Source organism: Mus caroli, unplaced genomic scaffold, assembly GCF_978045245.1.
Source record: "Mus caroli unplaced genomic scaffold, Mus_caroli_1 scaffold_1, whole genome shotgun sequence".
NCBI lineage: Eukaryota > Metazoa > Chordata > Mammalia > Rodentia > Muridae > Mus > Mus caroli.
Window position 1 is genome coordinate 54188314 of NW_028227256.1, and position 11749 is coordinate 54200062.

At 41.7% G+C, this 11749-nt stretch overlaps 1 pseudogene; it reads right to left on the reverse strand.

Annotated features, from left to right (window-relative positions):
- Positions 1 to 356: 356 nt before the first annotated feature.
- LOC110297953 (L-lactate dehydrogenase A chain pseudogene) lies at positions 357 to 1352 on the reverse strand (annotated as a pseudogene).
- Positions 1353 to 11749: the final 10397 nt, after the last annotated feature.

Sequence of the window (11749 nt, forward strand, 5' to 3'; positions counted from 1 at the left end):
ATTGTATCATGGGTATTCCGAGCCTCTGGGTTAATATCCACTTATCAGTGAGTGCATAGCATGTCGGTTCTTTTGTGATTGGGTCACCTCACTCAGGATGATATTTTCTAGTTCCATCCAGCAAGCTCACAGGATAAACTTAGCTGACATACAGTTGGCAGTGTGTCTTACAGACAGTGGGACTGTCACACTAACCAGGTTACCACTACACAAGTACCACTTGGCAGCAGGGCAGAGCTGTGGGGACTGAGATATTTCCACAGACCACCTTAACACAATTGTACTAATCACAGCTCAGATGAGAAGTGTGTGGTCGCCACTGAAACCCTGCTGCAGCCTGGACAGTGAGGTGCTAGGACACTGGGAAGACTTTAGAACTGCAGCTCCTTCTGGATTCCCCAGAGGGTATGTGCACTCTTCTTCAGGAGTCAGTGTCACCTGCACAACACCCGAGATTCCATTTTATCCCAGGATCCATGGGACACTGAGGAAGACAGCATCATAGTTTCCATAGAGACCCTTAATCATGATGGAAATGGGATGCACCTGCTTAAGGTTCTTCATTGTGTTCTCGGCCAAGTCTGCCACAGAGAGGCCAATAGCCCAGGATTTGTATGCAACCTTTCAGCTTGCTCACTTCATATGCACTGTCAACCACTTGCTTGTGAACATCCTTCCACTGTTCTGTGTCTGCATCAGTACCCAGTTCTGGGTTCAGAGACTTCAGGGAGATGCCAGCAACTTTCACACCACTCCATACAGGCACACTGGAGTTGCCATGCTCTCCTAGGACCCACCCGTGACAGCTCAGCCGGCGAACCCCAGCCTTTGTCCCATCAGGTAATGGAGCCGAAGCCAGATTGCAACCACTCCCAGTAACTCGGCTTTTGGGAAAGCCATTAATTTTCCAAGCCATGTAGGTCAACCTATCCACTGGATTTGAGACAATAAGCAGCTTATAGTATGGACGGTACTTCCCAATGTTGCAAATGATAAAATTGAAGATGTTCATGTTTCGCTGAACCAAATTGAGTCTGCTATCTCCCTCTCGATGCCAGGCCCCCACTATGATAATGATCAGCTTGGAGTTTGCAGTTACACAACAGTCTTTGCTGGAGACAATTTTTGGTGTTTTAAGGAAAAGGCTGCCATACTGGAGATCCATCATCTCGCCCTTGAGTTTGTCTTCCATGACATCAACAAGGACAAGCTCAGCTGCCAAGTCCTTCATTAAGATACTAATGGCACAAGCCATGCCAACAGCACCAACCCCCAACAACTGTAATCTTGTTCTAGGGGACCTGTTCTTCCTTAAGAAGATTCACAATCAGCTGGTGCTTGAGGGTTGCCATCTTGGACTTTGAATCTTTTAAGACTGCTAGTGCACTATGTCGGGCGATGGGCAAGCAGCAGCGTGGCCTGGCTCCAGCACACCCCCAGAACTTTTTTTTTTAAGATCCATTTATTTAATTATTATATGTAAGTACCCTGTAGCTGTCTTCAACCAGAAAAGGGCATTAGATCTCATTACAGATGGTTGTGAGCCACCATGTGGTTCCTGGGATTTGAACTCAGGACCTTCAGAAGAGCAGTCGGTGCTCTTACTTGCTGAGCCATCTAGCACTTATTCTTTTTTATCATATGAATTAATTAAATAATAATACATCAATTAATTAATGGATTGATTACATGTTGTGTGTTTCCTTCATCCTCTCTCAATTTTAGCATAAGACACTGGAAAGAATATAAATTCTATTTTGTGATTGTGTTACCTCACTCAAGATGATGCCCTCCAGGTCCATCCATCAATGGAAAGAGAGGCCCATTGGACTTGCAAACTTTATATGCCCCAATATAGGGGAATGCCAGGGCCAAAAGAATGGGAATGGGTGGGTAGGGAAGTGGGGGGCGCTATGGGGGACTTTTGGGATAGCATTGGAAATGTAATTGAGGAAAATATGTAATAAAAATATTAAAAATTAAAAAAAATAAATTCTATTTTGCCCACTGAGGATACTGCCTAGCAGGTTATTTAATAAATACTTGTTATATTAATTAATTATCTATAAATTCACTCTACATTAGATTATGTTTTCTATGCTCAAAAATTCTTCCAAAACTTCATACATGGATATCTGCTATAGTTTTGTGATTCATCTCTACAAAGCAAATGTTTATATTGTTTCCAATATTTGCTTATATGTCATCTGTGTTGCAAGGGATACTTTGATCAATATGCTTACAAATGAGTGTCTGTCAGCTGAGAAGAGCTGGGAGCAGAAGAGGTGATCCTCCCTAGGGGAGAGCACACCAATAGGTTATTAGGTGTCAAGTAGCCAACCTTAAAAACATACATACAAATGTTATGTGATGAAACTATTCCTGGGGAGATGCTCCACACATCTACTCAGCTCACACAGGGAGCCCAGGATAGACCAGAGAACAGAGACCATCAAAGTCCATCTTGGTGAACCAACAAGTGTTATTGGGATTACTTTGGGAATGTGGGTAAGGAGTTACTTACAGAAACAGAAATGACTCAGAGAGAGCTGCATCACCAAAGCTCACCCCAGCATGGCTGACAGTTCGCAATGCTGGGAACCTGGAGCTCACTGCACAGCCTACAGGCAACTCAGCCAATTGGAGAGTATCCTTTCCAAGTGACTCTGCTCTAAACCTCTTCCAGACAGTTCAGCTGCTTCCTCCTTATTCCAGGCAACTGGCCTGGTCTCAGAGTTATTTGCAACTTGGCTTGTCTGAGTGACTCTCGCTAGCTGGAATTGTTTAGCCTCAGATTCTGGTCAGCTTCAGGAATTTCCTGAAGCTATGTTGAGCCATTTACATTTCTGTTTCAGGAGTTTCCTTGTAAGATAGACTGTTCCTTCAATCTGGGAGGAAACTCTTACACATCATCATGCAACATTATTCAGACTGAGCAGGTTGCATTTAAGAATATATGCACAATACACACACACACACACACACACACACACACACACACACGCACGCACACACACGCGCACACGCACAACAACAATGAGAAAAGAGAGCGTGAATTTGTGCTTCTATTGTATCCTTGAGATTTATCCCTGGACCTAGCTCTCAGGAGGCACCTGTGAGCATTTCTGGAGCTCTTGTTATACATTACAAATTCACCTCCAAAGAATTATACAAGTTTATAGTATCTTTGGTAGTACCAATGTTTTAACTACATCCTTACTAGTATTAAATGTTACCTTTAAATTATCATCTGGAGACATTTTGTGCCAGTTTTAGCATCTTAAAAGCTTTAACTTGAGTTTTTTTTTTAATTTTGATGAAATTCTGAATATAAATCCCTGAACTGGATGTAGAATAAAGACAGAGGGGAAAAAAATCAGGCCTTCCTGCGGTCTACCCATCATATCTGACAGTATGAAACTGGAGAGAATGAGGTCAGAGGCACAGATTATCCTAAGACCAGGTAATCATCGCTGAGACTAGAACCAATGGTCAGATTAATTTAAGTCATTGCACAGAAGTTTACTCTTCAGAAATGAAAGAGATTGCCGATGTTATCGTTTGTCCTTTAGCACAAACTTGTCTTTTATATCAGGTTAGACTTCCTCCTCAGCATTGACCCATTTCCCCTGAGAGCACAACAAGGCTGCCACTTAAGCAACTCAGAGGCTGGCTCACCCTCGAGGAAGCCCCTGCTTCCAGGCCCTCACACCCCTCTGCCTCCTGTCTTGTCTTGCCCATTTGACAGCGATCCCTGCCCAGCAGCCACGAGCCATCCACATTTGCAGCATGATCTCTATGATCTTGACAGAGGCTCAAATTAGTAACCAGTAAATGTATTTCTGAAAATTTAATCATAAAACTTACACTGCTTTATTTCTCAGAAAAACATCATGGGGAAATACGACAATCTTGTACAGAGCAATCCCTTCCTCTTCTCTATAAGAAGATACTAAGTGCAAAGCACCTGTAATAACATCTTCACAAATCTATCTTCACATCATAGGGAAGAAATACTGAGCCTTTAGTAGCATAATAGATACATTCCAGAAAATTATTACAATTTTGCCATATTTTGAGGGCCCTACTCAAAGCTGACTACTAAATATAGTTGACTTAAGACTCTCTCCAAAGATATTTGAGAGTCAGGAAGGTAAGACTATGAGCTTTCCTAGCTTCTTCAAGATAGCTGACAAAATCAGCAAGACCCAGGCTGAAGACCAAAAGCCAACCTTCCACTGAGAGTTCAGCGATCCAGAATCTGCTCACTACATCTTTCTTCTCCATAGTCTAGCATATGTACAGCTGAAAGCACCTGCTCCAAACGATCCCTCCCGTGGCACAGAATTCGCTCTGCTCGATTAGTTTAAGGAAATGCAAATTACCTCCAGCATTATATTCAGAAAAATACTTAAGCTTGTTCACAGGTAATTTTTCAAGCAAATTACTGTATTTTTATTGCACAGGGGAGAAAATATGCTCAAACCATTTCTAAATTAGCTAGATATTTAGTGGATGATGTGTTTAGTAGAGATGAATAAATTATGATTAATTGTCACTTATGCAAGGGGAAAAATGAATGTAAGACTTAGACAAGAGACTGTTTCCATAGAACATAAATAAAAGAGGCAGGCCTTTCCCTATCCCTAAGCCAAACACAGAGGGTAGGTGAGATGGGGTTGGGGAAGGGACTTCCCTGCCATTTGTGTTTTCTGTTCTAGATGCCAATTTCTTAGCAATGTTTTGTTTCTTCTGGTTGCGTTACTAATTGTGCACTCCAACTTGGCTACCCTGGATGCCCAAGCACTAAAACATCGTTCTAACATATAGAAGGAACTTCTGCCAATGTCTCTACTCCTTTCTCTGTGTATCTCCATCAGGGACACATGCCCTTCCTGGCCAATATGGGGGCCACTTGCTTCAACCATTCTGGCTCAAAGTAGTCATGCTGCAATCCTGCCAAGGGGCTTATTTCATCCCGTCTATATTATCCACCACCTTCAAAACACACACACACACACACACACACACACACACACCACTGAATATGATGAAAGTTTCAAGGCTTCTTGGCTAGCTCACCTGGGTCTGGTTGAGAGCTAGGAAGAGAACTTGAAGCAAGTAAGGAGGAAACACTAGCCCAAAACTCTCCAGCCATTAGGAGAGCCTGACCAAAGAAAGAGATCATGGTATGATATTACCAAGTTTAAAAGACGAAACAGAGCAAGGGATGAAACTCAGTGTGTAGAGCGCGTGCTTACATATGCGAGGCCCTGGATTTTGATGCCCAACAACAGGAAAATAGCAAAGAAACAGCACAGACTGAAATATACACAAATCTGTTACATTGCTCCTTTTGATTGCTTAACTCCCAGGTCAGGCTCAAGAGCACTGCAATCTTGCCTGGTGAACCAGGCTGGATGCTTCCTTGTCTGGACAAGCCTGACGTCTCCCACAGGTCAACTTCACAAGGAGAAACACTGCAGCCAGCTGCCAGCTCTGTGCGGGGCCAGCTGCTCAGCAAACCCTGCAGCAGTGGGAAATTTTAAGAAATTCGGATCTAAATCAGGTTGGCTGAAAGAAAGCACGTAGCTGTGGTTTGTGGTGGTAGAGCTGACTAAACAGAAGCCTTCTGAGTGCGCCCTTCAGTGTGCCAGGCTCCCCTGGATCTCCAGCCTGAGTTCAAATCCGAAGGATGCATAGAGAGCAGGAAGCATGACGTAGAGAGGCTGAGGCAGGAGAGCCAAGCGAAGCTCTGGGCCACTTAATCCAGCTTCTTACCAGCAGTGGGGAAGAGTTTCAGGCAAGGGAGGTTAGGCAAGAAGTGATACCCAAAGTTTGTCTTCCCACCTCCACAGGCAATGCCTGAACACACATGTGCCCCTCCCCAGGAAAATGCACACACATCATACATCACAAGCACACACAAATAAGTAAACAATTAAAATTTTGCCTTTGTGTAAGAAGACTTGGGATTCTAAGATGTTACAAATCTGACTGCAGCAGAATAAATGCATCATTTACGATTAACAAAACATATGGCTTAAATTTCAAACTGTTTTTATAGCAGCCCAATTTATATATGTTGTTTGGAGGCACTAAAAGTTAAGAGTAAGGGCCAGATAGTCTCACTGTTCAATACAAAAATCCTAGATGCATACGATACTTAATTTTAACTTTTAAAATATCAAGAGCAGGTAATGGGGGTGAATATGATCAAAACATAATATATACATTTATGAAAATGTCAAAATTAAACACATTGTTATATATGGTAGCTACATGTTAATAATAAACTTAATACAATTAAATTTTAAGTTTTTCAATTTCACTCACTAGCTACAGTTCTCATGTTTGGTAACCACACATGGCTATGGTCTCCACACTGGACAGCACAGGAAGACAGCATTTCCATCACCATAGAAGCAAAAACACAAAAACAAAAAACAACTTCTTAAGCATAATTAAGGGCTAATATTTATCTTTCTTTAGCATAATTAAAGCATAATAACAAGTATAATCAAATGACAGACTATCTTACATGTTCTATGAGATTTTTTATTGTATTATTACTGTTATTATTCTTATTATTGTTTTACTTATTCATTTTACATCCTACTCATTGCCCAACTCCTGGTCACTCCCTCCCACAATCCACCCCCATCTCCCCTCCCCTTCTCCTCTGAGTGGGTGAGGGCCCCTTGGGTATTCCCCCAACCCTGGCACATCAATTCTCTGTGAGGCTAGAGACTGAGCCACCAACCAAACAACATACTTGGGCTGGACCTACATCCCTGCACATATGTAGTAGATGTACATCTTGGTGTTCTTGTGGGTCCCAAACAACTGGAGTGGGGGGCTATCCCAAAAGCTCTTGAGTATATGCGGGATATGTTATTCTATCTGGGCTACCTTGTCTTGGCCTCAGTGAGAGAGGATGCACTCTCTGAGATTTTTAACCCTTGATCTTTGGAACCTGACTTCATCTTCTCAAGACAGATTACTGAAGTGCTTCAGGAGACCTCTTCTTGACTTATGGCACTTTTGCAGCAAAGAAGCCCACTATAGCATGAATCTGTTAGTATGCAAGATGTGGGTTCTCTAAGGATGTTGTTGGTACAGACCAGGTGTAGCAGGAATGTGGGCCTTCATTATTTGGAGGTACCTTAGAGATTGTTGTTTTGTTGTTGTCGTCCAGTCTCACTGTGTAGACCAGGCTGGCCTCGAATGCATAAAAAGCTGACTATCTTCTACCTCTTGAGTGCTGGGATTAAAGGTATGTGCCACCACACTTGGTCCTATCATTCTTTATTTTAGTTTTGTATGCTGGGTCTTTACATGTTTTGCAAACTTGTCTACCATTCTGCAAACATTTTAAACATTAATAATTAATTTTAACATAAAAAAATAACGAGAACTCCAGTTCTTCTGCTGCAAGGTGACAGTGAAACAGGATACCCAGCCACATTAAGGACAAGAAACTTTCTAATCTTTGATTTTAGTGTTTCTGTCTGCCCACTTGTTTTAATGAAGGCTGTCATGTTGGTGAAGGAGTGAAACATGAAGTATTCTAAGAAAAGACTGCACTGATGAGACAGAGTCTTGGGAAAGACTCACTCGTTGAGCCAGCCTGTACTCCAACATTGGAAGCCAGTGATATTGCAGGCTCTGAGGAGCTAAGAAAATCTTCAAGTCTTATTTTAGCGTAAGTGATTTCTGCTTATTTAACACTATTTTAAGATTCTAACGAGTCACAGCTCCTAAGAAAGGCATTGGGAATAGATGCCAGGGACACAGTCAAATGAGGTTAAGGAATTACAAAATAATGTTTTAGCAATTAACTAGATTGCCCCCTAAAATCTGAGGTGGCTGCCTGAGCAAGGATATGGGAAGAAAGGAAGAACACTAGGGGAGTCACAGAGTTAAGACATCTCACCAATGTAAATGAGTTTCTCCTCCCACCATTGCTTAGAGGGAGTAACCCTGTGGGTGCCACAGTGGCCCTAAGCACAAAACACAATGGTGAGATCTTCCACGAAATTATCTAATGTACCTTTGCCTCTGCGGGCCAGCATCTTTATCTGAAGCTACACTTCTGGAACACTGGATTTTATATAGCCCAGAAGACCTGCTCAGAAATGTCCTTGGCCCCTGATTCCTAAAGGAAAACACATCCGATGTTTTCAGTAACAACTTTCAGCCGTCTGAAGTTGGAGGTTCAAGGCTAGAGGTTTGTTTTACTTAGTGAAAATAACATATGCACCCAATATAGAAACAAATAGCATTTCTGCTCTCTGATAAACATTTTGGATCTTGAAAATCTTTATTGCCATCTCTGAGTTCCATATTCTCTGTAATATACAGAAGAAGAAAATCTTCCTCTAATGCACTAACATTTTTGTGTAGACTTTCCCTGGTTCCTTGAGTGCTTCATACAAATAGACAATATATTTTGGTCATAATCTTCTTCCCGCCCCACCATAATTCCTGGATTTCTCTGACACACTCTTCCTAAGTCTTCCTCCTGCTCCTCCTCCTCCTTCTCTCCCTTCTCCTCCTCTTCTTTCTCCTCTTTCTTCTTTCTTAAGATCCACTTATTCTACTTTGTGCTTCCCATATATTCGCAAGTGTGGAGCCACCCATGATAGCATGGTCGACCCATAAAGGGTCACATCCTTTAAAGAACTGACTCCCCCTTTCCTTTCCTAGTAGCCAAACTGTCAATAAGCATGTGCAACAAGGAGTAACAGCTTTTTCCATGATGGAATGTTGATCAGCTTGCTCTTATGCACATCTTGTGCAGGCAGCCACAGTCCCTCTGAGTTCCTGAGTGCAGAAGTCCTGTCATGTTCAGAAGGTCCTGTTTTGTCCCTGTTCTCCCTGACCTCTGACACCAACAGTCTTTCTGCCCCCTCTTCCACAAAGCTCCCTGAACCTCAGGAGTAAGGAAGATCAAAGCATTAAGTCTGCATCCAAAAAAATGTCAATTACAAATTCTATTTATCCAGAACTTCCCATATAAGCTTCCCATAATTTTAGGTGAGCCAGATAGTCCAAATTGATGAGGGACTTTTAATGTAAAATACAATTAATAGATGTGGAAGTGATGGTTAGAAAAATCAACACTTTGCAGTCAGTGAACATCAAATTATTGTAGAGATTTCCAAGGAGCAAAACCCTACAAAGTCAACTGGGAACTAACGAATAGCAGGCAAAGGCAGCTCAGTTTGCGCTACTAGACATGTGAAATCTTGACACACTGTTGCAAGCAGAGCTTGCAGATGGAAATAGGACACCACCATGCTAATGATATCAGAGTTGAGTTCAACACAACCAAGAGTTCAGTATCTTCAGTAGGAAGCCACAGGACCAACTGTCCACCATTGTTCTCCTATTTGGCGTGCTTGTAACAATGGTCCCCCTGCAGAAGCCCAAGTTCTATGGACCGGTAGAATAGCAAGCCCATTGACCTTGTCAAACAAGAAGGTACACACTGGAATATTCTTGCTCAGAAATAGCTTGATAACACAGTATAGTCCCGAAACATAAAACAAAGCTGCTGCTTCCTAAATCACTTCATGTTGAGGGACCAACATCTTTAGTTCTCATATCTTTGATGAGGCTATCCCACTGCTCTTCTCAGAGGTTCTGATACTTCCATTTTCTCCACTCAAAAAACTCTGACGTCATAATACTGTTTGCAAATGTGCATCTTAAATCTTCATTGTGGCTAATTTTCTTGATGAACAATGATTTCTAACATTTTCCATGCATGTATATTAAGCACTTCCCAGTCTTAACTCTGGAGACATTGATGCATTCCTTGACACTCCTCATTATAGAAAAGCCAATACAGTGAGTGTTTCCTGGTGCACTAAGAACTCTTGGCTTCATATTGCCATATGAAGACCTCTTCTAAGTCTAGAGCACATATAACTATGGCTGAGATGCAGGATTTTATTGAACATATGCAATAATAAAGGCACTTTGATAGACATTTTAAAGAATCTGCTTAATTAAATGTACCTGCCTGCCTTACCCAGGCACATGCCTCATGTCACAATGGATGTAGCAATACTCTCTTCCCTTCTGCTTCTGTTTCTCTTCGTAGCAATTTAGGAGTACTAATATGAATGAAATAGAAATTCAACTGTTAGGCAGAATTCTATTGCAGCAGTTCAAGGAACATAATTCATAAGCTTAGTTTTTGTTACACTTTTAATTGCAGCCAAATTGCACAACTTAGAAAAACCCCTCGTCTGCCACTCTTTCCTCTAGGAAGTTAACTTCTCCTTCTGCCCCACCCCTCACACAAATGCGTGCTTTACCATTGTTATTCTTCAGCCAGAACAATGGTGAAAACTCAAAAAAAAAAAAGCATCAGCTCTTTTCATAAACCCATACTCATCAAGAAAGCAGCTTCCAGCCCCCCGCCCCTGCAGCACCTCAGACTCAAACCAAGAAGAGGAAGAGAAAAAAAAGCACAAAATTCTAAAAATTAAACTGGTGCTAGACTTAAAATCTTATATTCACTCTCTGCTTTTAGCATAGTTCTCTTAATATAGCCAAGGAAATGTTTGTTCATTGATTTTATTTTAATTTGTGTAAATTTTTTAATGAGAAGGGGGGATTTTTTTCAATCAGAAATGATAAATCTCTCAGATGGTAAAACAGGTAGCCTTAAGAGCTTTTACATCAATCCATACATATCCTTAAAGTATAGCTGGCTGGTTAATCTTGTTCCATTACATTTAGAAGAGCAGCATTTGAAAATACGGTACAGCAGTGATGCTGAGCCGCGCCGCCTCTAATTAAGTGCAGACTAGGAAAAATTATTCTTAGTTTAGTCTGTGGAATGGGGGGGGGCGTGGAAATTTCTCTCTTTGCAATTCAAAATTGTTTTAAAGATAGAATATTTCTTTTCCAATGTCTTCATTAAACAGAGCTGTTAAGAATTGTCTCCCAACCATCCCCAAAGAGTACAAAGCTTAGGCAGTATTCACCCCATATGCTCAGCTTTGAAGTGTGAAGCTGTGACCATCCCTAGTCTCTTACACCACCATCAAAGCCATCTCATTACGCCCAGTGCTGAGAGTTAAAGCGCGGGGCCATACCCGCTCCAACACAAACACTGCATTAACAAAGCAACCGCAATATTCCTCCCCCACATGGCTAGGACTTGGAGAAATGCTTACCATATGTACACATGCACAAGATACAAAAATTGACTGTGCTAGAACATCATTGAGAAGTACATTACACATGCTGGCTGGGACTGGATATTACTCTAAGAGGCTGAGAAAAAAGATAAATGCAGCTGATTTTACGATGAAAGAACAGAAACATTGGGCTGAATAATGAGGTCAAGTGCACTGTGACTGACACACTCAGGTGCCTTGTGCTTCCTTGAGGTCGCAGAGAATAATGTGAGGTTAGGGAACAACCCTCCATTACCTGTCACTGGAGGCTACTGTATGCTCTGCCATGGTTCATTTCGAAAGAACAAGTTAGCTTACAAAGAGTGGTGCAAAGGGAACAGAATCTATAGATCTCAGGATACAGGACCTCCCGAGGAAAGGGGCTTTCCTTTATCTCTGGGTTCTCCGTTTATGATTAACAAGCAAATAGATGATAAAATGCAACCAAACAGCAATGTGTCATCAGTTACAAAATCGGGTCTCAATCATCATCTGGCTCTTAAGTAAAAACATCTGCTAGATTTGAGTGTTTTTAAAATCGTTAGACCAAA